General features: G+C 41.3%; 1 long non-coding RNA gene across 3 annotated transcripts in view; it reads left to right on the forward strand.

The window, feature by feature from the left end:
* Positions 1-6,089: 6,089 nt before the first annotated feature.
* The window catches only part of LOC135579623 (uncharacterized), an 89,302-nt gene continuing 70,588 nt past the window's right edge, over positions 6,090-24,803 (forward strand). The window contains exons 1-2 of one of the 3 annotated variants that reach the window (XR_010473138.1): positions 6,090-7,203; positions 21,347-21,547. This is a non-coding gene — a long non-coding RNA (uncharacterized LOC135579623). The remainder of the gene's footprint in view (positions 7,204-21,346; positions 21,548-24,803) is intronic. The other 2 variants (XR_010473134.1, XR_010473139.1) reach the window with 2 other exon arrangements.

The raw sequence follows: 24,803 nt of genomic DNA on the forward strand, positions 1-24,803 counted from the left end.
TAAGACCCCTTTGCTCTAGCTGCTTTGAAGTAAGCTATAAATTAAGCTTGAGTGTTAACATTTAAGGTTAAGCGGAGCTTTTGTGTCTAATTATGTTTTGTACTTCATCAGGACTCAAAAGGAGAGAGCAAATGATATGGTGCATTTTCGAAGATGAGGATGTTAGTATCAGTTCAGTTTCCTCTTGTTTATACAAGTGTTTGAGAATAGCTCAGTGGTTTGATGGGATGGGAGAGGAGGCAGATGAGATGTTTTTGGAAAGATCAGGATCATCCTTCATGTCACAGGACTGGGCAGGTGACAGAGCTGGAGGATTTCTGTCCTGGTCATATTAAATAATTGTACTTTTCATTATAATTACTGACTTTAAAAGAAAGACATTGTAGCAACTGTGGGTTTGTTTTTTTTTCTTTTTCTCCCTGGAAAGTCACATTTCTGCAAAATCACATTTTGCGGTGTCATACTGAAAGTACTATGAACGCTGTCAGCAGAAGATACTGTGCATCGGGGTATATAGTATATACATACAATATGTATTGATACAGTATGTTGGTACTAACTGTCATCATGTAGGGTCAGCCTGCTGTCAGTCCCACACCTTGTGTGAGCCACTCTTAGCTGCATGTTCTTCTTCTCTCTTGAGGTTATAACCGACCGAGAAGAAAGAAATCAATGTTCTGGATGGATGACACCAAAACCCCAGAACAAAACACAGCACTATGTGTCCCTCTTAAAGGTTAGAATCATCCAGTTCACTGACTTCTGTGGCTTTTAAATAAGGTCCTATAAAGAAGGTGTGTCTTTATGGTGACCTTGAAGTGGTGGTTTATATTTTAACCCTTTCTCTACAGTTCTGTTTGGACGGTCTGTGCTTGTGCTCAGTGATTCTGGTCAATAGAAGTTTGGATTCTGCCCAGTGACGTTTCGGGCAGGAGTTCACCTGAAGGAAGTAGCGCAGTGAAGCAGGACCCTGTGCCAAGATCAGCTGTTGTGACGGTTCATCCTCTGGCCATTCTACCCTCTCTGTGTACAACAAGTGCTTCCACTTTCATTCTTGAATTCTTGAAGCATTAAGGGACATTTTACTGTTCTCCTTCCTTCTGTGGTCAGGCTGCCTTGTCTCACATTTTTTATTGTCAAAACTGTTTATTTCAGACAACCACCTGTCAAGCAGAGCACAACAAATTGCACACAGTTTCAGTATCGATTTGCCCACCTCTGCCAGGATCTTTGGTAACTTCTGCTTCTGTAAGCACAGCAGATACGTATGTACTCAAGACCTAGAAGGAGGGAAATAAAAACTGTCATACATAGTTCTTTTAATGCTTTTTTCTTTATTCAGATGAAACTTTTACATGAAGATATGCTTTAAAAGACAATATTGTCTGTGTTGCTGCCAGCAGCAGCAGGGCTTTCAACTAGAATGGGATCGGGATTTCATTGTATGTATGTAGCTGTAGGTAGTGCGAGTCAGCAACAAAGTTTGGTCTTCTGCCTGTGTACCTACCTGGAAGGAAGTTATAAGTTTTTCCTGCAGGGAATAAAGTATGGAAGTGGGTTGAGGAGTCTCTAAAATGACCTTGTTCGAAGTAGGACAATCAGATTCCCTGAAAACAGGACAGGAATAATAAGAAAAGTTTTCCTTGCTTTCAAGTGTTACCCTCATTCAACCAGAACCAGAGCCAGCAACTTTCTCAAAGTTTTTCCTTTTTATTCACAATACCAAGACTTCAGCACCTGCCTAGATGTCATCTTCTTTGATGCATCTGTCTTTTCCCTTCATGCTTTTCCCTTTCCTGGTATCACAGTTGCACATCCTGCTAAAAATCCTTCCCGGGAAACACCTTGAACAAGCCTGAATTTTCTTTCTTTGGTATGTAGGTGATGTGTGTCTGCATTTTGGTTTTATCTCTGGCCATCTGGAACATTTAGGTTGAACAGAGGGCGGCTTTTACCCTTGCAGTTTGTACAGAGATTTAACTCAGCGCATAAAAATAATGGCTACTGAATATCCTGAGTGACTGTACATGGAACCGGGACAGCCATGGTTGTTATCTCCACATTGCCACAGCTGTGGTGCCTGAAGTTTGTTGACTTATCGTGGCTTCTTTGTTTATCTTCACAAATATTACTGTTCTCGTCAGTAAGTAAGGTGGCATTATGGTCTGCATATGGATATTGACTGAGAGAGCTGGGTCTGTTCAGCCTGGAGAAGAGAAGCTGAGAGGGGATCTTGTAAATTCTTATAAATATCTCCAGAGTGGGTGTCAAGAGAATGGGACCGGACTCTTTTCAGTGGTGCCCAGTGATAGGATGGGGGGCAATGGGCTCAGGCTGAAGTACAGGAGGTTCAATCTGAATATGAGGAGAAACTTCTCTACTCTGAGGGTGCCAGAGCCCTGGAACAGGCTGCACAGAGAGATTGTGGAGTCTCCTTCTCTGGAGACATTCAAACCCACCTGGACACATTCCTGTGCGATCCACTCCGGTGAACCTGCTTTAGCAGGTGGGTTGGACTGGATGATCTCCAGAGGTCCCTCCCAACCCCAACCGTTCTGTGATTTTGTGATGTGTGAAGGGGTCTGGTCACCTGTGTCAGCAGTAACATAACCTGCATTTTAGGTTACTACCATTACACACACTCAGTTTCTGTAGAGGTGATCTGGGTGTAATTGATAGATATTATCACTTGAGTTAAGGGCTGGGTGCAGATCTGAACAGGCCAATAACATCTCTATAAGAAATATGTTGTTGAAGTTTTGTTGCCTGGATAATTTAAATAAAAGCTTTGAACTGCTAGTTTCAAGCCAACCAGATTAGCTCCTCATTTTAAAGATGTTTAAAACAAAAAACCCGCTAAAGCACCTTTATTTTTTGAGGTGGGAAACACGGTAGGTGAAAGGGAATGTCTGCAGCCATTGAAACTGCCTGCTGAACTGATTTTGACCATATAAGCTAATAAAGTTCAACTGTGACCTTGTTTAAGCTTATTCCAAAAGTGAAGTCATTTCTGGCATCTAAAGCGAGTCCTTGAAGCTTTAAAATCGTGGCTCTGTAAACTGGGCTCCTCTGCATTACAAATAAACTATTAGTATGCACCATTTCAGACGTGAATATGGGCTGTTTTGCTTCAATCCACATGCACAGTTCAGAAGGTCAGGCGTTACCGCAGTATCTCTCCTGTTATTTTAGGGCTCTCGTGTTATGCTTGGCCCTGATCACAAGGCGTTTGGTTTCAGTTATTTTTTCCATGGGTTTGGCTTTTAAGAATAGACACATTTCAAGAAAAATCCAACAAGTTGTAAAGTTCACAAAGGCTGAGGGCTGCGATCGCTTTTAGATTTGAGCAGTTGAAAGGAGATAAGCATCTTGTTCTAAGGACTGTTTAATCTAAATACAGTGGATCTCAGTTATGGGTAATGGAGAGAGCAAAACTTGGTGTGGGTTATGGGGCAGAGACAAAAAGAAAATGCAGGCAGTTAGTGTTGTAGTAGCCCTTAGCAGCTTTATTGCTTAGACCAACTGTTGCTAAATTACTTGAAATTTAGAGTGAAACAGAGCCAAAAATGGAGAAACAGCACTATTGGTTGAAGAAAAATCCAGTAATTAGTTTGATAAATAATGCAAGGAGTGGAAGAGGGATTCCCTTCTGGTCAAAATGCTGACCCTTTGATCCCCAGCTGTGGCTCATCATTTAAACTGGTGTTTTTCTTGTTTCTGTGGGTTTTACTGTAAGAAGTTTTTCCTAACCTCTGTGTAAAGACCTGCACGGCAAATGTAGGCACCCTTTGTTTAAAGAGTGCCTGGGGGTTAGAGTAACATTTCCAAGGACAGCATTTGAAAATGTATGTGGCTGTTTAAATGATCAAATACTAGTTGTATTAAAAGGAGTGTGTGTCTCCTCTTTTGTCTCAGTACCGACAATTTGCCTCGGGGCTTATAGACTGGCCGTCTAAATGATGTGGTAAGATTTTCAAAACCAGAAACTGCTTAGTACTTTGGAAAATTTGTTTGCCTCACCCATTCCTAAAAGTGCTTTTGAAAATGGAATGAAATGCATGAATGCCAGCATGAAAGAAGTGCAGTTTGTGTAGCCGTGGACTGGCACAGACTCTAGCTGCTGATGTAGAAGTATTAGAAGGCAAGGGAGACCTGAAGGAATGTGCGCTTGGGTCTTTCAGTCGTGAAGAATGGTGTTATATACATATACATCCAGAGAACACACAATTATATAAGGAGCTGTGGATGTGGAGTCTTGAAAGGATAGTGAACGTGGCAGAGTTTGTTTAATTTCTTCAGACAAACCACGCAACAGAAGTTTGATGCTGCAGCCCCAACGCTTGTGGTCAGTTTGTATCTCGCAGGGACGTGTGCGAAGATCCATGAAAGACTGAAACGCTTCAAGAGAAGTTACAGAATAAGGAGGATTTATCTCTCCCACTATCTCCCACACCTGCTACAGCACTTGTTGCTCATGCCACAGGAAAGACGTGCCCTTAACTTACTTGGACTCCTTTGGTGTAACTGATTTTGTTTAAATACATGTGACAATATCAAGAGCCCAGGTTTGGGTTTGTTGCAAATTTTGGCTCTTTTGTCATTGTTACTCTAATCCAAATTGAAACTTGATTCAATAATATGCTACTTTGGTAATGCAGATTTATCATGCTTGCAGGAGTTTGGATGTGTGAAGATTGAGGTTTACAATGCTAATAACAAGGTTTTAAAGACATCTGGCATCCTCTGTATTTTTGCTATGTGTTTGTCTTAAAACTGCTAGAGTAGCCATATGGTTAAACACAGTATAACTTCTGCTCCAGAGAAGAGCACAACGGAGATAAAGTAATACATCTACTGTAATACCTCTGGCTCCTGTCATTGCAGGATCAGGCTGAAATGAGGAATTAAAAAGAATATTCTTACTTTCTTTTTACATTAAAACCAACTTCGATGTGTTCTTTATCAATTATCAGTTTCAATTGTTGTTCACTGCACTTGTGTCACCATCGGAAGGAATTACTGAGTGAAAATCAGAAGCTGGACAGTTTGGTGGAGTAACAGCACCTCATCTGCTATGGCACTGGAGGGGAACTGCCATAAAACCAGATGCACCACTGTTTAATGGATGGTAGCTGCACTATTTGAGTAATGACATTTAGCTCTACAGTGGCATGGGGATTAAAACTGGGAACATAACTATTGCCTTGTTGTCTAAGGAAAGGAAAAACCAAGACTCCAAAAAGGAAATGTATTTTTAAAAAATTATTATTATTATTTTTATTTCTGCATATTGTTGCCTAGTTCAACAAGGACTCAGTTGACTGATTTAACTGAGGCCCCATTAAAATGGGTTTTACTCCGGGTCAGCTGGAGTTTAAGAAGTTCAGGAAGGGAGCAGAAGCAACACTTTCCTGTGTGTGTTCGGTGCGGCTCTGCAGGGGCTCTGCAGCCAGCGAGCTCGTGTGTGCGAAGGGCCAGACCTCTTGGGCAGACCCGCTTAATTTGGGAGGGGAGACGGGAACCTTGTCGTTAGTGGCAGGAAACCTATTATTTATTATTAGTCCAAACTAAAAAAGTATGTACAAGTCTCCTGAGAGAACAGGGGTGTAAAAGTAGCATCACATTCAAGTGTCTATCATCTGCTTCTTTCAGGCTTAGCAGTATGAAAATACTAAGACCTTTTCTTTTGTTTTCTCCAGTGTATTTTGCTGACCTGCAGAGCTTCCAAATGATTTTTTTTTTCCTCTCTTCTCATGATTCTTCTTCACCTTAAGAAAACTCCACCAAAAACAAAAAGTTGGAAGGAGAAAAGAAATACCATCCTATCTTCTCACAGCTGCCTTCAATTTCTGGAAGAATATCTACCTGTGTAACTAGTTTCCTTAAACTGAAGGGAACTTTTATTTGTTTAGTGTATATTTGCAATGGATAAGGAGTCTGTGGCTACAGTTCTCCAGAACGAAATACAAGGCATAAAAGCCACTTGAATTCATAGAAGTCATTGAGTTTTAGACCTTGTTATTAATTTGAGAATTTGTCCCTTTTGTAATATGGTTGAGGCATGAGGGTTTTTTTTTTGCTGGAGGTTTTACTTAAGCCTAAGGAAGGTAGTGAGCTTGTCTAGACTGAAATAAGCATTGGTCACCTGTACATGGCACCAGCTCTCATAGTGAGATTCAGATGATTTTGGTAAATCTGGTATTTGGATAACTAACAGATATTCTCAGCTCTGATTTCCTTCAAGATGGTGGTTGTAAATATTGGTATAGAGACAGAATGTTTGAAATACATTAATATTGGGGAATTTGTAGTTCAATTTTGCTGTAGGTATTGCATCTCCATCTAAAGAATCAGCCTTTTAATTATTTAAGACTGTAGCTATTTTGAGATTTAGTGTGAGGTGTTCCATAGATAGAATCATCTTTTGATTTGCATTCAGAAAATAAGAGAATTTTCCCTTTTCTGTGTAGAGGAGAGAAAACATAAGGGCTAAATATAATTGTCCGGATCATGAATTAAGTCTAAACTTCTGGTGTCTTGGGATTCTCAGGTTCACAAGTGACCAGCAGGCACCAGGGCATTTCAGGTCAGTCTTCAGATGTCTCTGAAATATGCTGAAAAAGTACAAATTCGGTGTTAGAATTTGGAATGGCTCGTTTAATTTCTATGAATTGTGTTGCACGGCTGCTTGGGCTGGGTAGCTATAAGGGTTCATCTAACATGGGAATCGGTGCTCAGAGTGAAAACCTTTCGCGACTCAAGATTTGTTTAGGTCTGGTGTGGCAAGGGAGGTAGAAATGCCACCGCAGAGCAGGGTCCCTGCCATGCCAGACCTGAGCAGAGTCCCCTGGGCTAGAAAACAGAGTCATGGGAATGGCACTGGCATTCTATTCTTTTGTCTTGTATGAACCACTGACTGCTGCTGGTCAGAAGTTTTCTGACAAAATGAGTCAATTCACTGGGCTGGAATTGTTGCCAGGAAAGATTCAGCTCGGCTGAGTCTCCTGCGTAGAGGTTTTTTTGGGTTTAAAAAAAAAAAGCCCCTTTGACAGTGCTGCTTTCACTCCGATAAAGGAGGTCGAAATCTGAACAGAACATTTCAAATGCACGGAAAGCAAAGCTGCTCTGTCCAGCCAGTCTGTCCTCCTGCGTAACGCTGACTCTGTGGACGTTTCTCCCTCCAAATTTTCAACTCCTTTTGTGGTAAGGAAAAATGTTTGAGTTCTTAAACGCTGACAGGTTAGGAAAACTGTTTCCCTTGCTGCTCCCCCTGTAACTGTGCAGCCCTTGTTCGGGCTGGGACGGCGGCCAGGACCCGGGCGATTCGGTGGGGCTGGGACTGGCAGCGGAGCAGACGAAGGAGCTGCTCTGAGATCCCTTTGTTTTGCTGTCATCAATGTCCTATTGTCTGCCAGGATAATTGCCCAGTTAATTCTAACTAGTGGGATAATTATATAAAGCTCATGTCCAGTGTAAACAGGAAACAATATACTTGCCTTATCTTCGCCAGGCATTAAGTTCCCTCGACTCCTATCAGCCTTCCAGGATTGCCCCTTAATTGTTCACTGCCAGACAATACAGGGTGACAAATTAACATCAGGGACACAGGATCAAATCCTAATCTCCCTTACTATTCAGGTGAAATCCCTGGTTTTAGGGCTTAATTTTACTGGATCTAAAGATTACCCCTAGTTAGATTGTGTCCTATGTCTGTAGCCACCCAGCTGCTTTTTCCAACTTTGAAACAGTTCCAGAAGTTGATGCTTTAACAAGCCTTTTCTCAGCTCTAATAGTAGTTCTGCTAATGTGAAAAGGTAAAGTGCGATTTTTTTCTTGTACCCACAATAAAGAGGACAATTACTGAGTAGTAATACAGCTCGCTGTATAAAAATTGGACTATTAATATAGCAAATTCTTGAACATGTGGTTTAATAATGATTTTAAACCCATCACTTAACTGATTTTGATTATGAGAAGCAGTGCTAAAAGGTATCTCGTAGTAACTGAAAAATGTTTAGGTTTTTTCTCCTATTTTAACCCTTGAGATTTAGGAACAAGTTTTATTTTGCATTATCACGCTGAATATTGGTGCCTTACAGCATGAGCGGGGCTGTTTGCTTCAGTGGGACTGGTTGTACTGGAGAGCATATCAACACGCGGCTCATAACAATAACTGTGTGCAATCAGTTACTGTGTGCAAGCTGGTAAAATATTGGTGAAAAAAATGGACAGGGAAGACAATAAAGTCTCACATTTGATTTCAAAGTCATGAGTACATGTTGTACTGTTGGATATTGGCCTAAATCTTAGGAGCTAAGGAGCTGCCTGTGTAACCTTTCTGCTACCAGCTGCTTCGCTCCATAAAACCTCCCATATTTCCCAGGGCTGCCCACCTGCGGGAATGCTGGAATACTAGAGGTAAATCAGGCTCTGAATAATTACATTTCACCACTGGGCCCTCTAACCTTGAGCAGCAGCCCCCTGCACACCCTGATGTAGGTGCCTGTAGTGTGCACAAGGTTATTGATGCTTGCTTTCCTCCAATTTTCCCAGTTCAGGTTTTGTGCTGTATGGACTTGAGCCAATGGTGGAAGTGGCAGGAGCATTCCCTATGGTAGCCCAAGGGGACTTTTAAAATTTGCCTGCATTTCCCACTTATGTTAATGAAAAAGGCATGTCAAAAACAGCTGAAGAAAAGGCATTTTAAAGACATAAGTAAAACCTAGTGTGTTAGGAAAGAGTTTTCTGGTATAGAGATGTGTCCTTCTGTCCTCAAACATCCTTTCCCTTCCAGAGAACATCTGGTGGGTCCACAGAGAGAACTCCACTATTTTTACATTTATTAGCTTTGATTTTTATTAATTATGTTATCCCCTGTTCCATCTGAATTTCTAGCTGGCAGCTCTATATGGTGCTTCACGGAGTGGAGCTTGTTTGTTCCTGTAAACCTTTCTGCTACCTTTTAACCATCAAAATTTCGATTTCTCGAGTCACCTTACAAAATTCCAAAAATACCTCCAGGATAAACAGTGGATCCACATTCCTCTCCCAAATATTTTTGAGGATTTCACTTTACATGACAAACAGCTTTTGAAATCCATAGTGTTGGACAGGACAACAAATCAGTTCAACACCTTTTGTCACTGGGCTCATTCCCAATCCTTGTTGAGAAAACAAGAGTGTGGAATGATACTTGTTTGGTACGTTTCTGGAATAAGATGGATTTTGGAAGAAATGAAGGATCTTTTAACCAGCAGAACAACTCCAGTGAAACATCACCTATCAGGCAGGTTTCTAATGGACTCTGGCCTTGCTTTTTTTGTCTGTCTAGCTTTTCCATGACCAGGTCACTGAATGATGACCTTCCCCAAGTGCATAAGTTGCATCTCCAGGTACATCCAGGAGATAAGAGTTTAGATGCTCATGGCCTGGGCTGGTCCAATGGTCCCAGCTGAAGCATTAAAGGAATGAAGAAACTTCTTACAGTGCTGAGTGGCTCTGAAATGCCATTTTGTTCAAGTATTTGGGTTCCTAGGCAAGCAGGTGACAAAGCTGGATGTGCCGTAGCAATTTTGTTTCAGCAAACAGGTGCTATTTCACCATATGTATGTACTTCATGGAATTTCTGGAAAATTTCAGAAAAAGTATTGTAAATTGAATGTCTTGAATTTCAGAGACATGCAGAAATAACTAAATGGGGAAAAATAGTGCAAGACACACTTAAATTTCTGAAGTAGAATTTGCTATGCTACTTTACAGTTAATGCTAGGATTTGTCCTGTTAGTCAGCCAACATACTTTTTCTCATTCAATCTGTGAATAATGAAGTGTTCCATTAACATAACTTCTGAGAAGGACACACCATAAATTAAGGCTATCAATTTCACAATATATGCTGCTATCAGTTATTGCTTCTCCGTTTCTGCTCTTTGTCTTCTTTGTTACTGTCCTTGTTCTGTGAACTGACAACCTGCTCTGTACAAGCTCAACATCGGTTGAAATATATTAGCTCTGACAATGCTATATCTGCAAATCTTCCCCAAAATGAAAGTTCTGGGAAAGAACAAATAACTTCTGAACGCCTTATTTAGGGCTCCTTGATGAAAACAAAGACACTAGCAGTGAACAGTGAACCAGTAGAGATGTTGAGCAATATCCTGAGGTATGTCCTGCTGCCAGCAGGGTCAGGGCTGAATTTGCATCCCCTGGCTCTGTGTTCACACCTACCCAGTGCAATGATACAGCAGAAAAACAAACATTGTGTCTCAGGGATGCCTTTCAAACGTGGTTCGGAAAGATGCCTCCTGGGTGCTGGTGGGACAACTGCTCTGTCCCAGTCCACAGGTCTGGCTGGAATCCTTGGCTGCCAATTGCTGATGGAATTGCTTTCTTGATGCTACTGTTTTAGGCTTGTTTTCCATGGTGATGTTCTCAGGTTCAAGCCCTCGGCTAGAAGTCAGACAACAAATGTTGGAGAGGAAGGAAGGACCTGTTGCTCTCGTGCTGTAATTGCATGCAGAAGATGTAGGTTCAAATTCTGGCTTTGCTACAGATTTCCTACGTGACCCTGCACAAACATCCCGGTGCATCAGTTGCCATAGCAAAACAGAGATACCGTTTCCTTCCTTCCACGGCCTGTCTCACATATGATCTTTTGAGGACAAACACTTTTATTTACAATTTTACAGAACAACATCTGATGCAGTACGGTCCTGACTTTTGGCTAGGGCCATTAGCTATGTACATATTACCAATAATAAATAAAAATAAAGCAGCTTTGTTCTGCAACAATGACAGCCCTGGACTGCTGTCCAGGCAAGCCTGATCAGAAGCATATGGGCTGTCTAAAAAGTATTTTCTCTCTCTTATTACGAATTCCCTGGTTCATCTAGGCTTCCAGTTATTCTTGTGTAAAGAAATATCCAGTGCCAAAAGGCAACGAGTGAAGCTGCAGCTCCCTCATTTCTCTTCTTGAGTGGGACATATGGAGAAGTAGCAGCTGGTCCTCATCTTCTGGCATTATGTCACTGCCTATGTGCCCCCCAGATAGTGTGGTCACTAAGGGGTGGAAGTGGGACCAGGAGCCGGACCAGTGTTGGTTCCTTCAGCCTGTGCTAGCAGAGGTGACAGGAGGTCCTCCTGGCCTGTGTCTCTGGTGGAGGGTATACAGAAAAAGCCACGTGTTTTGAGTTCATCTGCGAGGCCGAATTAGGAACAGGATCATCTCTTGTGATGCTGCCCTGAATGCTGCTTTGGGCATCAGCGTTTCCCTTGAGGTAGATGTCAGAGCTTGTCATGTCTCAAACTGCTACAGAAAAACAACCTTAAAAAATGTGATTACATATTTATCCGGAAAAGAGCTTTAAAAACAGGGTGTTGCGGGCAAATCTTTCCAGCCGCCAGTTTCTGAGGGTGGAAAATGGCAACAGACCCATTAGTCCACATCAGTAGTTCTGGCCTGGATATGGGTGAAAATGCCCTGCACTCTGAGGAAACTATGTAGAAGATGTTCCTCAGCTTGAGAAACATCTCATCAATGTCTATATGGGAGTTGGGCAAGGGTGCTCTTCCTAAGCCGCACACGCCGCACACTTCTCTCAAAGATTGCAGGGGTCTCTGGGACTTTTGCGTTGAATAATGCAAACCTTTGAGAGATTTATAGTAGCTGTGGAGTAGAAAGGGAGTAGTTATGTTGGTGCAGTGATGCCTTAGCAAATACGCTTTGTTGTAAACAAGCCTTGGGACAGCTACCACTGGTATCAGAGTGGTGTCTCCTAATGGCATGGTGGGATGCTAACAGAACAGTAATTCACAGGGAGGAGTGCCCTCTGCAAAATTACAACGTCTCGCTTTTAAGCTCCTGGTATGTTTCTGGAGGTTTTCATCAGCCAAGGATTGGCACAACGTTGTTTATTCTAACTGAGGAGACCACAGCTTGAAGTGATTGTAGGCCATCAGAGTTACAGCAAAGGGGAATATTTTAGGCACATTTGGGGACTTCAAGAAATATATTGACTGAGGAGGCACTACTTTGATCAGGTTCCAAGAAGAGCATATAAAAAAACCTCTTTTTAATCAAAATTATTTTCAATTTTGCAGTAAGGTGAGAGAGGGATGGAAAAATGCTTGCTAAAGTAATTTCTGTCAGATACCTCTGCTTCCTTTCCCACTTGCCTGTTTTCCTGTGTTCTCCAATGGAAAAAAGACCTTTTGCCCCTGCCACTTGCCTGTGACCTCATCACATCTGTGACATTCCCTCCCAACATGCATCCATTTTCCTCTGTTTTCAGTCCTTGTCTTCCTTTTTCTTTCTGGTCGCTCTGTTTATTTTCCATTCCCTCCTCACCCTCTATATCCATCATCATGTTGTTTGTTGTTGACTCCTCGTCCCCAAATGCAGGGGAATTATTTCCGCTTTAATAATTATGAATTTAGCAACGAATGGGTACGCTTTCACAAAGAATAGTATTCTGAAGTGTTTGGTGTGCTGTCGCTGTTCCTGTTAATTGGGGTTTCTGTAAAGGTTATTGAAGGTCAGTTCATTTGTGACTTACGTACAAAAGGTTTTCAATTGGTCAAGCTCATATGACTCTAAAAATAATTTTGTTAAAGCTTTTTGTAGGATGTGTGTAGACTCCATGCCAAACACATACTTGCCACAGTCAGATCCTTTAGAGCCCTGGTTGTCAAAAGTACCAAAGAGCAAGTGCTCAAGGCCACATTTCTGAATATCTGTTTATTAATAGATTCCTGAAGTGGGAGTTTGCTCTCAATTCTTCTTGAAGTGGAGTTGAGTTTGGTTACCTATAATAGATTTTCCAAGTTCTGTTTAGAACTTCTGGCTCTGTATTTCTTGCAGAATCCAGGCTTCGCTATTACATTCATGTGGAGGCCAGAAACTGTAGGAAAAGCAGATAAGAATGTAGTCACGTGAGATCAAAGCAGGAAGGCAGTAAATGCAACTTGGTTCTTAGCTGATCTTGACAATCAGCCAGCCATACAGGTTGGCTGGGGCTATTTCTTCATCTTCCACAAGCAAAAACTAATTTGATTTTTAAACGTTAGATAAATACTTGCAGAATAGTATTTGTGTTTGTCTGTCTTGACAAATGCTAATCAGGTTCCTGAGGAAGGGCTCTTACTTCCAGACAATCAGCAAGGACAGCTTTCCTTATTCCCAAAGAGAGATTCTTAACAATAAATTAACATTTACAAAATGGGAATCACTCTGAAGTGAGAGGAGGTTACTTTTCGGCTTTGAATGTGTTTTGCTATAAGATGAAATATATGGCTTTTTTAGAAGTAAAGTTGTCAGTTAACGCTGGATCAGTGGTAATTTTATTAGCTTTAGAACTATCCAGTATTATTTGGAAGAATCTGCTTCATTTTCTATCTGCACATCTGCGTAGCAGCTGCAGGCACATACTTCCCAGGGGCTCAGTCTAATTTGTAGAATTACAGGGATTGTGCCTGGCTATAGAAAAGGTCTGTTAGTGTTGCTCATGTTGAAAATTCAAGCTTGATGCCTTCCACATGTTTTTTGTTTTGTTTTGTTTTGTTAGTATGTTTCTGGGTCTGTAATTAACCCTTTGACGAAATGTCACTTAAAGCAAGGTAACTATTGTGTTGCGTAATTCCTGATTAATTGTTTTCAGGAGGCCATAGTTTTGTACTGCGTCTTCTCTGAGTTTCTAGCAACAGTATCAGATGAACCGTGAACTCAGTTGGATTTTTCTCTCCCTTTTAATTGCATACAGAAATCAATTTCTCCGTTCCTGGAAAGCAGCCACTGTCACAGAAATAGCGGTAGACAGAAGAAGTGTGTGCGAAGCTCACAGAGAAGAATATATCAGCCAGATTTAACCCTGAAGATACTTTTGGATGGTAGAGTGATATTGACGAGATTTGAATTTGGTCAAAATATAATACCAAACATGAGGCTTTGGCACAGTATTTAGCCGCCCCTGAGAGCTGCCTGCCCCTCCTGCAGCGAGGCACAGGGCTGGATTCTTCAACCACAGTAAATCTGTCGTGTCAGGGTCAGCCTTGCCGTGCAGATGGACTCCTCGCCCCTCTATTTTAGCCCGCCTGAAAACTACCATATGTTTGTGTTCTGCAAGTGAAAAGCATCAGGGTGGAAATAAAAAAAATCCCATTTTTCCATTTCTCAGCTTTTGGGTAATACATCTGTTGTCTGGGGGCTGATCGACCAGGGGCTTCTTGCCAGGCTGGAACCTCATAGGGAAAAATGCCACCTTCTGGATAGCCACCAGCCTGTCCTGCCCTCTTCCTCTCCTGTCTGCTGTCTGAACACCGTGACAGCTCGGCTCGTCCGTGCCAGCAAAAGCCGACGGCTTCATGTCGGGCCCGCTCTGTGCGTGGAGGAGCCCTCAAGCCGAATTTTCAAGTGGGAAAAACGTGGCACTTTCGTATGAGTGGGGGGGTGTTGCTCTGTCCTCTTGTGGAAAGAGAAACGAGGTCTTTTTAAAGCTATTTTGCTGAAGTTTTGGATCTGCTACTGGAAAAGAAATTGCAGCTGAGAAGTAAGCACTTAGTTTTTGTCAGGCGAGCTCTCAAAACACCAGTTTGTAAAGCTAAGCCAATTCTTCTCCTTTCAGATCTGCTTCTTATTAATCTGTGTTGATCTCAGTTGTTATGATACCTTCGCAGTGCTTTATTTCCCTCCCGCTGCAGGGCCTGGGTTCACTGCAAAAGCCACATCTTTCATGTCAGGTTATGGCCACACAGTTTGCATCACAGAAATCCCATCATGATGGAACGCATAGTCCGTGGAGAAGTTTGGCACAAAGCACAGAAATGTAATTCGGGCAGACTTCATGACATGTTGAGAAAGCTGAATGGAAAATACTTCAAAGAAAATATTTCAACATTTCCTGGTATTTTGGGTGGTAAAAGCCTTTGTGGAGAATAAATATTGGTATTTTAGTTTTCCTCCTTTATTTGAAAAGTTAAAAGAATATATAAACTTTATCCATGAGATCAGATTTATAGCTTTCAAAGGCTGTCTTTGTGGGTAGGTCTCTGAATGGAGCATTGCAAGAGGCAAGTACATTGTCCATAGATGTTATGCAGTTGAAGGGAAAGGTGTTAAGACATTCTCTATATGATCAGCAGCTATGCATCATTGAACTTCTTATTGCATCCAGACCACCTGTCACCATTCCCCATATAGAGTCACTTCCTGTAAGGAATATAGAGGATTTTTGTATTTTGTAGTTAAAAGGGCCTTCACAATATTTAAATCTATCTAACCTGACTCTTGCTCCATATTTTTGTATCCTCTGTGTTACTTTCTCTTCCATTCTTGAACCATAGAGATATATACCTATATATAAAAGAATTAATCTTTTTAGTTTGATGTCATTGATCTTGTGGTAGCCACTTGAAGAGATAATTACTCAATCACAGCATTTCTTTTTTTCTGGAATGGTCATCAAAACTATTAATGATGGAAAGAGAAAATTATTTTATTTCTTTTTATCACAAAATTCATTATTTCCTGTCAGCTTTCTACTCACCGTGCTATAGCTAGTGAATGGTTCAAGAGATTTTTAAGATTTACCTACTTTTTTATAGGGACAGGGTTTATGATTTGATAAGCTAAGCAATTTGATAATGAATTTCAAGTACAAAGGCAATTTCAAGAAACTACTGTTCATTATCTGTATGTGGACTAATGATACCTGACGTTCATCTGAAACACGTTGCACAAGATCCAAGTGCACTATAGCCACGATTAACATGCTGATCCTGCTGAAATAATTGATTAAACTCCCATAATCTTCAGTGGAGCCAAGAATTCATCCTCGTTTGAGGTCTTTAAGCCTGCTTGCTCTTTCTCTCCTTAACATCTGCCCTCTCCCTTTCTCTCTCCTTAAATTTCCTGATCTATGTTTATGGGGTTACTACTTCCATCGTTAAAACGCAGCTACTCCTGTTCAGCAGCTTGCAGCAGCGTTACATAAACAAAGGAACTGGCGTATCAAATATTGCAGGTGGCCTTGAATTTTGTTTTTAACATTTAAAATATTATTAAAGCATATTTTGACATATAAGGTTACACCACATCGTCTTTTCACGTGCTCTTTCTTCAAACCCACAGTTTTATTTCTGACAAACCGAGGTAATTCTGCAGGGATTGTTCAAGTGCTTGAAAGAACCTGTTGGCAGGTGCAGCTAGAAGCTTGCCACAACGCAAGCAGGCACACAGAATGGATTCAAGACCCTTTTGACTACAGTTAAGGGTCATTTTCTCATTGTTTTAGGTAACAAAAATAGGAGGCCTGGTGAAATAAATTAAAGATGACTAATCACATTTTCCTGTTCACTGTTTACCTTGCATTCATCATCTGTTCTTAAACTATGAGCTCATTATTTTATATTCCTTCGGCTGAACTTGTACAAAAGAGCTATATTCTCACTTGCTGTGTAACCATCTGTTTGCTCTGGCAAGTTCTATAGTTTTGCTTTTCAGGAGGCTGCCATGATGTTATGCAAACATGTCTGTTCATTTGCTACACCATCTTGGTTACCCCTTCAGCCATGGTCTCCGTTCCAGCTTTCACATCTGTATTTCGAACTGTGTAATGTCCAGGCTTAAGCCAATTCCATTGCTATTTGGAGAACTTCAAAACGAAAGGGAAAGATTAATGGTCATTTAATAACCTGTGAGCAAAACTCTCTGCTTGGGTTGTCTTCATTGTTTAACATTAGTTGATGTATGTGCAAAACTAAAAATGAAGTAATGGGAACAAACTCGACTAAGTCAGGAGATGTTTGGAAGTCAGATGCATTTTTGGTTTAGCGAGAGCCTGAAATGTAGCAGATCTGTGGGAAACATGAAAATATGTGCCTTAAAGCAAAGGGAGTCTCCGCTGGTCAGCTTCACTAAAATACACTGGTAGATTGTGCAGTACTGCTTTTGTGGTCTGAAAAACAAACAAACATTGGGTCACATTCTTAGTACATGCCTGCAAGCACCCAGCCCTGAAGTCAATGAGGCTACACCAGTATGTTTTAGCTAAAATCTGTCCCTGTATATAAATAAAAACAGTGATGATAGGCCACTTTTTATGACTCCATAGGTCAAATTCAGGTTTCTGAAAAGCTGTGCTGTTGCTAGTAAGCACCTTCTGCCATTTAATAGAATAAATAAAGGATACAGGTTGCATATATTGCTATGCTATGAAAATATTTCCCTACTGTCATAACTATCATACTGATAATAATATCACTTGGCTTTTACTTCCCTCCTTCTTTTTTTTTCCCCTCTGTTAATAGCAAACTACATCAATGGATGCGAGGTGGCTATGAAGACCCTGCACCGGCTGAGCATGAGTGCTGTTTCTAGCGAGCTCTCCAGTGATGGGCACCTGTAGGATTGTTGGTTAGGAAATTCTTAGGCATAGAAAAGGAAAGGAAAGGAAAGGAAAGGAAAGGAAAGGAAAGGAAAGGAAAGGAAAGGAAAGGAAAGGAAAGGAAAGGAAAGAAAAGAAAAGAAAAGAAAAGAAAAGAAAAGAAAAGAAAAGAAAAGAAAAGAAAAGAAAAGAAAAGAAAAGAAGAGAAGGTTACTGTTTGGTTTTGTGCCAGATCAGCGCTAAGTACTGTAGTGCTTCAAGGCATTTTTAAGGAAGTATATTTTCTAGCTGTTTTTGAAAACAGAAAGTTTGGAGGAGCGTAAGGCTTCTCAGGGCAAATTTTGATATGAGTCTTCTAGGTTTTATTTTTCATCTTTGAGTGGGACGATCCATAAACTTTCTTGAAGTGTAAAAGTGCACTAACAAGCCCCACTGGATAGTTGCATCCGTGTTTACATTCAATGTGAACATTTATGACATCAGGAAACATTAGTTGAAAATTTAGTGAAACTATGTAAGCTTCATGGCCTTGTGAACTAAAAGGACTTGAAGAAATGAGAATTTTAGAACTAAATAGAAGACTACCATGTTCTGCGAAAATACTGTTATGGATTTGGTTTGTTTGAATGTTTGAATTTGGTTTGTTTGTCTTCTCCCAGGCAGTTAGCAACAGGACAAGGGGGCATGGGCTTCAACTCTGCCAGGGGAAATTTAGGCTGGATATTAGAAAGAAATTATTTGCAGAGAGAGTGGTCAGGCATTGGAATGGCTGCCCAGGGAGGTGCTGGACTCACCGTCCCTGGAGGTTTTTAAACTGAGATTGGACATGGCACTTAGTGCCATGAACTAGTAAACGGATTAGAGTTGGACCAAGGGTTGGACTCGATGATCTCTGAGGTCTTTTCCAACGCAGTTGATTCTGTGATTCTGTGATTCTGTGAATATTGGATCAGGAGATTTCCTTTTGTTTTTTGTCACTGCTGAGTCCAGACCTGGAATGCTGTTGTCACATCAGTGGGCTTCAGAAAAACACTAGTAATTTAAAGGAAACACAGGCAGAAACAATGCATTTTATTTAGAGGCAGGTAAGAGTTATCCTTTTGTAAATGCAACAGAATGTCTGTACTAATAGTCTGGCTACAACACAGTCAGTACTTCCCAGGTATCTGCGCACGTGAATATATATCAGGGAGAGTGACTGTTTATTTTTGTCTTGTTCATGGTTATTTCCCTTTACACTCTCCCAGCCAGAGGACAATTTTCGCAAAATCTCAAGAAATTTATATTAAAATTTCTTTCTTACGATGGTCTTTCTCTTCCAGGAGTTATTGTGGTCAGGTTTGTGCTCCTCACAGTTGTACCAAGACATGTTGCCCTCCACTGGGAGAGGGACAGATGACTTTAGCAAAAGTTCCTTCAGTTCTCTGTGTCCTAAAGCAGTTTCTCTCTTATGAGGAATTTTGCAAAGCACGGGGCTCTTGTCACTCCTAAGAGGGCACCTCCAGGTTGTCCCTAGGAGGTTTTGTCCTTCTTGGATATAAAAGGGGACATGGATCTGTTCCTAAAAGCAAAGCAGGCTCTGAATCACTGCGTGCAACATGTTGGCAAATTGCTGTGCCACCGGGACAGATTGGCTGGAATTGGTTTGCAAATGTCCATGGCAAATCTCCAGACTTCCTGAAACTTTCCTTCTCATGTAATTCACAGCAATTCTTGAAAGCTTCCCAAATTTTTCCTGTGTTGCTATTTTTATTTTGAATGGGAAAGGGGGAAGGAGCATATGAACAGTACCAGATGCAGACACCTTTTATGTAAATTTATACTCTGCTCGTCTAATAGCACACAGAGATGAATTCATGATACACGCTGGCATCGATGTATGGTCTGCATTCACAAATATGTTGTGAAATTGATTCCAAACCAAACATTGGTCTCTCATCTGGGAGAAAATGCCTTGGTTAACTGCCTATGTACAGACTGCGTTTCTACAATAATGATGGCAATGCCTTGCCTGCCTTGTTCGCTTCCAAAAACCAAGATTGGTTCCAATTTTTCCTAAGCCTATTTTGGGAAACAGCAGTTCTTGGCTCTTCAAGAATTCACGCTAGTAAGGAACTTAATTGTCTCATTAGAGAGACTAATTTGGCAAATCAAATCATAATGTTTCATCCAAGGTTTACAGTTTAATTTAATTTTGAGTAATTTTCAAGGCACTTGGGACGCCAGCTGCAATCAGGGATGTGGTGAATGGCAGCTCTGGATGAGCTGGGGAGCTGGTTGCACCCCAGGCGGGGGTTTGGGGATGGTTCCTTCCCAGCATGTGTGGAAGAGCAAGAGGGGTCCAGAGCACCTAATCCTGAGCCCTCTCCAGTGGATGGTGGATAAGTCCTTAGAGAACAACATGGGCAAAAAGCATGTGGCAACTCTTCTGTGAAATTAGGATGCAAGGGCTTTCCAAGTGGTACAGTAACACCTGAAATAAAGGAAGGCGATAGCTTGATTGTCCCTCTCTTAACACAAATACTCTTCTTTCCCTTTGACAGCTCACCTTCAGTTGAGATGGGGTGTTTTGCAGTGTAAAATGCAGGTATTTATGGACCATAACTACACTGTATTTTGAGAACTGTATGGTGCACCCGGTTGCTTCAGGCATTTACAGCTATTGGTTTCTAAACCAGTTAGAATCACTTGATGGAGACTTCAGTATTTCTAATGGACAGTGGAGCTGTGTTTAATGAATATGCCTGGTTTGGGTGGTTTCCAAATATGCTATTTAGCTTATATATCACTGTATGCATCACTTCTCATCGCTTCCTTATATTGTAACTGCCTTTATATACCTGCTACATTTACATATATGCACACACTGTGTGAGCAATTCTCTGGAGGGGATACTGTGTAAGCCAAGAGCCTGAGTGTTTCTATCTGCTCGAGACTTCTGAGTCTAAAGCATTTTTTCATTAAAAGGTACGTAGAAATTCTTGGTTCTCAGTAACTATGTCTCTTTTCTAGGAGGGCTATTTCTACATTACCTGTCATCTTGGCCTGTGAGTGCTCCAGTGATTTAAATGATCTGGAAAAATCTGTTTCAAGGTCAATCTTTTATAGTTTAGTGAATATTTACTGAATATAGGTTGGGAAATTACATATTAGAGAGCAGTATAGGGGAAAGGGACCTGGGGGTCCTGGTGGACAACAGGATGACCATGAGCCAGCACTGTGCCCTTGTGGCCAGGAAGGCCAATGGCATCCTGGGGTGTATTACAAGGGGGGTGGTCAGTAGATCGAGAGAGGTTCTCCCTTCCCTCTACTCTGCCCTGGTGAGACCCCATCTGGAATATTGTGTCCAGTTCTGGGCCCCTCGGTTCCAGAAGGACAGGGAATTGCTGGAGAGAGTCCAGCGTAGGGCAACAAAGATGATGAAGGGAGTGGAGCACCTCCCTTATGAAGAAAGGCTGAGGGAGCTGGGGCTCTTTAGCTTGGAGAAGAGGAGACTGAGGGGTGACCTTATTAATGCTTATAAATATACAAAGGGTGAGTGCCATGAGGACGGAGCCAGGCTCTTCTCGGTGGCAAACAATGATAGGACAAGGGGTAATGGGATCAAGCTGGAACACAAAAGGTTCCATTTAAATTTGAGAAGAAACTTCCTCTCAGTGAGGGTGACAGACACTGGAACAGGCTGCCCAGGGAGGTTGTGGAGTCTCCTTCTCTGGAGACATTCAAAACCCACCTGGAAATGATCCCGTGTAACCTCATCTGGGTGTTCCTGCTCCAGCAGGGGGATTGGACTGGATGAGCTTTTGAGGTCCCTTCCAATCCCAAACATACTGTGATACTGTGATACTGTGATACTGTGATACTGTGATACTGTGATACTGTGATATTGGAGTTTTAGTAACAGATAAGATAGTAAAAGAACATTAGTCACACAGAACAAAATAAGTAATGATTTTTTTTCCCGTCCAGGAAGAAGTTTTGAAAGCAGAGCTGGCAACTTGAGAGCAGGAGTTGCAAAGCTGGAGCTTGCAAAACGGGTGGTGTCCTTTATGGGCACACATACCAGCTCCAGAAGACTGTTCTGTGAATACTCGTTTCCCTCTTGTTACAAAGATGAGATGAAGACACACTCCACCTCAGCTTTCCAACAAGCAGGAACACATAATGTAGGTGCGTGTCATTTTTCCACTACTAGTTTCTCACTTAATGGTGACAGTGGTGCGCTACTAGGGGCTCAATACTTCTGCTATACTTGCAAAGCATGAGAAGTGATACCCAAGAATATGCTAATTTCCTAATTAGGAGACCTACGTCCACATGTACATGGCTTTTCAGCTAATTCCTGCTCAGTCATGCTGTTCTTAAGAGCTTTTCTTCACTTACTGTGCAATATCTCTCAAAGGAGCAAGCTCAGTCAGCCATGGTACAATATGGGATCACGATGACCCTGTTATATTGTCAAAACCAAGCGCAGACGTTGACAATTATATTGCTACTGGTGGAATGAAGGAGCTAGACATACCAAAACACATCATTCAGCTTTATGAGGAGCAGAGTCAGACAAGGGGAACACAGCCGACTCCATCTAGAACCTGGCGATTATAATGCATCTAGTTCCTGACTGCACAGCCTGTACAACATGACATATCTGCTCTAATCAGCATAGGATTTTGTGGGAGTATAGGTCTACATGCACTCAAAGCGTTTGGCATTCTCTGATAGGGAGGGCATCAGGCTGCAGTGAAAAAAGAGGCTACTTGAGATGCAGAGTCACTCAGGGAGATGGAGTGTGGGCTGGACAGGTTTCATCAATCAGAAGAGTTTAGGACAACACGCAGAAGGAGACATTCACTTCTCAAGTTTTTCAATCCATGCATTAGAAGGAACAACACAATAAGATCTAACTGAGGAAAATGCATGGCAAATTCATGGCTTGATACTGGTTCCTGCCTAAGGTCAATATTTTATCAAATGAATGGAACATTTGTACAAAGCAAAAGATATTTAAAGTACTTAAAATTATTCAGTGATACAAGACCCTGCAATAACATGTTCTTTGCATCTACAATTAGCATATGGAGTTAAACCGAAGGCTAAGCAAGGCTTTCTGTGCCTGTAAAGGTTTATGATTGTATTCCTTTCTTATTTTAACAGAATTTTTATACTGTAGATGATGCATTCACTGTGTATTTGGGAAAATGAAAGCAATTACTCCTTTAATAAAGATTCAGCAGAATATGATTGCTTCAGCCCACCTGCAGGTGATTTTTTAATCCATAACACAAGCAATTACAAAGATGCTCTAATCGCTTGCAGGAAAAGCAGAACAAACAAAAACACAGCAGGAAAAGTCTATTTCGGCTTAAGCCCATGGACGTGAGACTGGCCAAAGCACGCTGGGTGACATAACAGGAGTAGAAAGGCCCGATGCTAGGTTAGCCTCAGGAAAGTTACTGGAGTTTGCAAGTTAATTTGGATCCAATCTGTTCTTTGTTAACAACCTGTTTCAGGATTCTTAGAGGTTAAAAAAATAACCTCCTAATTACAGATGCGATTAGATGCCATACTATCTGTTTTATTAACCCTGACTTCAGTAGAGGCAGGATTTTATACTTTTACCAATATCCATCTCCCAGGAATTCAACCATTTTGACCTCACAAGATCCTGTTTTCATTTTTCCTTTTTCCTTTCCATAGCATTGCAGTTTTGAAACTTCATATGTAAGTCTCTAAAATAATGGCTTTGTGTAGTGCACTCTGAAACCGGTAAATGTATCGACTCCTATGAATTGAGAAACTTTGCAGTTTTCCTGCAAAATTTCCTGGGCTAAACAAGGAAATATTCTGTCTGGGAAGGCAGTCTGCATTGGTTTTGCCAATCTACATGTTTCTTCAGAATTTACATTTGCATCTCACTACAGAGATCTACAATGGTACCCACTGTACTGCTAATGATGTTATTTACAGTGTGGAATATGTGATTAACTTGTGTCATAAAATAATATAGCTAGGGCAGTCTGAGCCATAGTCATAGATAAAAACCCCTTATTTTACTCTTTCTCTGTGATTTTGTTTCTTCTTTAAATCATGTATTGCAATTTCTATATGTTCTCACTGCGATGTTGTCAAGGTTTAGAATAGGTATTTATGCATTGATATAATCTGTCCTCATGGAACTTCTGCAATTCATTTTGATTTAGCCTTTGTCAAATTTTATGCAGGCTATTGTCTAAAGATCCCTAAAAGCTACCCTAAGTTGAAATAATTTTGGATTTAAATCAAAGAATTTTACAGAACATGCCCAGTTTGTACAAAATAGGAGCTAGATATGATCCACTCTTTCTTATTAAAAACATATAGTTTGAATATGATTTTAAGTAATAAAACAAAGTTTATTAATCACTTTCTGAATGGTAGTTGCCTACTCAAGCAACATCTATGCTTGCATGTAGTCAGTAGTTTCTTACCTGGAAACACAGGTTTCTCTCTTGCTCATGATGATTATAGAAAGCACCTCGTCCAGCTTCATGACCCAACTAGCAGAGTCACCATGTTTTCCTTACAGCCAGTCTGCTGGTTTGTTGCTCTGATAAACACGTGGAAAGCTGCCATGCGTCTTCCTTTTCAAACTGCCCAGATACACTGCAGTGCAACCTCGTTTGCTGCAGCAGCAGCTCGGAATTTCGGAAGACCTCTGTTGACCCTGGAGAACAGGAGGCTCAGGGGAGACCTCGGTCTCTGCAGCTACCCAAAAGGGGGTTGTAGCATGGAGGGTGTTGGTCTCTTTTCCCAAGTAGCAAGTGACAGGACAAGAGGAAATGGCCTCAAGTTGCAGCAGGGGAGGTTTAGATTGGATGTTAGGAAGCATTTCTTCATGGAAAGGGTTGTCAGGCACTGGAACAGGCTGCCCAGGGCAGTGGTGGAGTCACCATCCCTGGAGGGGTTTAAAAGGCATTTAGACGAGGTTCTTAGGGACGTGGTTTAGTGCCAGTGTTCAGTTAATGGTTTGACTCAATGATCTTGAGGGTCTCTTCCAACCAAAAGGATTCTATGATTCTGTGATTTCTACCCTTTATTGCCATGTGGTCATATATTAGGAACTATACGGTTCCTACATGGTGATTTCACGAGAGAAGATGGAAATAGGTTTTTTTCTGGGGCGTAAGGTGGGTTAATTCATGCTGCTTTTAGTTCCAGTAGTTCAGCTGGAAGCCTTTTTTGTGCATCTACACATGGTGGCAGACACTTCCCTTTCTATAAGCAGGTAAAGCAGCTGGTGTTGGAAAGCAATCCTGCTCAGGTGTTAAACCACAAATGGGCCCAGACTGTCCTGAGTTACAGGAGGCCCAACAACATGCTCAGAGTGCTGCCCCAAAACATCTTTTTTGTTTTATTTTGTTTTGGTGTGTTTTCTCCTACTTGACTT

Source organism: Columba livia, chromosome 5, assembly GCF_036013475.1.
Source record: "Columba livia isolate bColLiv1 breed racing homer chromosome 5, bColLiv1.pat.W.v2, whole genome shotgun sequence".
In the NCBI taxonomy this organism is placed as follows: domain Eukaryota; kingdom Metazoa; phylum Chordata; class Aves; order Columbiformes; family Columbidae; genus Columba; species Columba livia.